This window comes from Macaca thibetana, chromosome 20 (genome assembly GCF_024542745.1).
Source record: "Macaca thibetana thibetana isolate TM-01 chromosome 20, ASM2454274v1, whole genome shotgun sequence".
Taxonomy (NCBI): domain Eukaryota; kingdom Metazoa; phylum Chordata; class Mammalia; order Primates; family Cercopithecidae; genus Macaca; species Macaca thibetana.
The window spans coordinates 19,823,726-19,827,247 of NC_065597.1; the positions used below are offsets into that span (position 1 = coordinate 19,823,726).

Consider the following 3,522-nt stretch of genomic DNA (forward strand, 5'->3'; position numbering starts at 1 on the left):
AGCTTATGAATTACTAGTTTTAGGATGTAAACAAAGATTCTGAGTATTCAGACTTCTGTTGTTGTATTTTATATTTATATATTGCTCTACCTGTACTGAGTAAAGCTACTTAGTAAAAAATGTCTCATTTAAGAAAACATTTAGCTTTATAGCAAAAGTTTTTTCATCTACAGTTACTACCACCAAAGGAAGTAACATTACAATGCTGACAAAAATCTACCAGTTCCTTTTCAACAATGTGCAATCAATTCATTATATTGACTCTAAGGTAGATCAAACAGGTATCAAAGAACAGAAAATTACACGCAGTTTAGTAAAGTACAATGTTGTTTTTTCCCATCTAAAAATTAACCGGTGAAATAAAACAACAACTATGGTTGAGTTGGTTTCAGGAAAATCACATTTGAAAATTACAGTTATATTATTTTCTCCATCTCATCCTCAGTCATTGAGAGGAACTGGGTAGGCCACCATGCTATTTACTTTGTGCACTAGGTAGTAAATGCAGAAGGAGACTTCCTCAGAATTGGTCATTCCTCTTCCTATTTTTCAGGTACAAGCAAATCTTTGTATAAACCAGTAGATCAAACGAACAAGGTCATTCCTCTTCCCAGTTTTTCAGATACAGCCAAATATCTGTATAAATCAGTAGATCAAAAGAACAAACTTCCACCAGTAGCAGAAATGTCACTGTAGCTGTGATCTATCTGATTACTAAACAGATTTCATCGTGGAGAGTTTTCTGAGACTATCCTCTGGGCCCAAGATGATCTTTTGCAGTCTCATCACATTTAGGGTCAAACTGCCGTCTTTCAAGGACCTCATCACTTTCAGTTGTTGAGATGATTCCAATCAGTTTCTGAACTGAAAGCTTGTATAGCCAATGCTTTAGTTGTTCCACCATGTTATTTAAGTATTTCATGAGCTCAAGATTAGTAGTTACAAGCAAGGTGAGCCCATAGTTCCACACTGGAGTAAAGTTTCTAGATAGATATATGCCATGCTGATATAAAATGCTGTTTATGCCAGATGAGAACTTGACCACGATTTTGGTACTTCTGCTCAAGGTGATGTTCTACTCCCAGGAAAGCGTTAGTGCATGGACAGGCCTATGGACCAGGACACACACCTTTACGTGGCGGACAGCGTTCCCAGGTCCCACTGCAGTTCTTGACCAATTGTTCCAAGAATTACCAGGTTAATAATTTTTTAACAATTAAATTTGAATTTTATCTCTTACCTTGCATTACAGTCAATCATGGAATAATAAAATAACAATAGTTATTATGCTACAAAAAATAAAGAAAAAAACTGGCCTAGACAGAAATCAGGTGAATACTTTTAGAATCTTGGATTGGTGGTAGACTTCCTAAATAAGTACCTAAATATGTCCATGAAGGAGTGTGTTTTGACTTCATACAGACTAAATTATGTATATTTTTAAAAGATCATAAAATTAACATAATGTGTGCAAAACCAGGAAAGATATTTATAACTTATGCTACACAAATGATTGATATTCTGAAATTTTAAAGGGTTCTTAAATTTTTAAAAAAGATAGAAAATAGGACAAAAGACACAAATACTTCAAAAAATAAATGTAGAACATCAAACCCATGGAAACATGTCTTGCTTGAACAAGAAGCCAGGACATGAGAATGAAATCGATGTGAGACAGTTTTGCGCTCCTTAGACTGGCAATACAGAAACGGGTAACATCCAGCATCACTGGTGTGTCGTCAATCTCAGCCCAATCCCACTGCCTTAATTTGGTGTTGTGATTGACGTTATTTGGATCCACAGTGCAGAATCCAACTTGCTGGCAAGGTATTGCTTACAGTCCCTGGAAACTTTGATCCTATTTTGTCCTGCAGAATAAATTCTCAAAGGGGAAGAAATTGAGTGACAGGGTCTGTTTTCCTCTTTGCTAATAATCCCCCAACACTCGCTTTGTGTTCCTTTCTGGAACTTAGATGTTAACAGAGATATAGAAAAGGGAGGTACATAATGATATGTGTACTTACACATTTTAATAATTCAGAGAACTCTTCTCCCCCTTTCTCACCGATACCGGAATTTTCTGGGTATAAGAACCTAATTGCAAACAACAGCATGCAAGTAAACATTGTTTAAGGTTATCAGTTATAAGCTACCTTGAACACTGAATTCTATTAACTTTCTAAAGATACTTTTGTATGTTTTCTACCCAACAGAAATCTTTACTATTAGTTTTCTTCGTCAGGATCATAGAACTGTTACAATGTCAACACTGTCAAGGGTATTTTGAAGTACTTTCCCTTTTTTGCTATGAAAAGCACACTTCTATTTATCACAGTTTGGGGTTGCATGATTTGAAGAACTATTCACTATATTATGATCATTTCAGCCAGAGGGGGAAAAGCCTTCTGTCAATTTCTCTGCTACCTAAATGTTCAAAGTTGTAATTAATTAGAAGGCAAGAATGTAGAGAAAATGCATTTCAAAGATAAATCTAGTCACTGAGAAGTTCATCATATCTTATAATTTTCCCATCTCTATAGCAACTGTCAAATTCATGTCTGCCTACAAATTTAGAAACAGAAGAAATCATAGAAGGGCATAAAAAAAATCTGGCAGCAAGCCAAAAAGGATATCTGACATTTGCATATTTGTTGTCAAAAATCTTCTACAATACAATTGGACTCGAGTGTTGAAAAGCATGGAACGCTAATATGTTTGGAATCTGGTGTTGAAAAGCATTGAACTCTTGAATATTTGTTCCACTTTATTGTTACGTGAATAATCAGGGAGAGACAGAGCATAGGTAATTCTGCCTTTATTTGCCGAAGGCTCATTATAAGTTCAAAGTCAGTCATATAATTATGGTACCTTATATCAAGAAGGCCCAGCCCCAACTGTTCATCCTCCAGTCTTCCTCCTATAATTTAATATAACCATCATATACCCAGGTGCTCAGAAACAAAACCCTGGAAATAATAAAATCTAAATATAACCCCTTATCACCATCTTTATTCTAAACCTATTTCAAGCTACCAACACATCTTACCCTGATTACTCACCATTTCTCCCTGGCCAACCCCTCCAGAGAAGCAATTTCTAAAGTTTTTAAAAGCATATGTTGGATCTTACCATCCCTAAAACTATCAACCTTGATAAAACTATGCAAGAATTCTTCATCCCATGATGGCCCCTGTCAGCTTCCTGAATTCGGTTCTACTCTTCAGTTCTCTCTCCCATTATTCATTATGGTTTAAACACATGGGCCTTCTCACTAGTCCTTAAATAAGCCCACCTTCTTCCCAACTTAGCACCTTTGCACATGACCAGCTTAATTTCGTCATTAAAGTCTCAGCTCAAATTTAAAGAGGCTTCTCTCAGGCGGGCACAGTGGCTCATGCCTGTAATCCCAACACTTTGGAAGACCAAGACAGGAGGACTGCTTGAGCTCAGAAGTTCAAGAGTAGCCTGGGCAGCATAGTGAGACCCCATCTCTACAAAAAAATAAAACTAAATTTAAATGGG

The 3,522-nt window shown here is 36.3% G+C and overlaps 1 pseudogene; it reads right to left on the bottom strand.

Annotated features, from left to right (window-relative positions):
* Positions 1-216: 216 nt before the first annotated feature.
* Positions 217-1,260, bottom strand: LOC126945093 (mitotic spindle assembly checkpoint protein MAD2A-like; annotated as a pseudogene).
* Between the last annotated feature and the right edge of the window lie 2,262 nt (positions 1,261-3,522).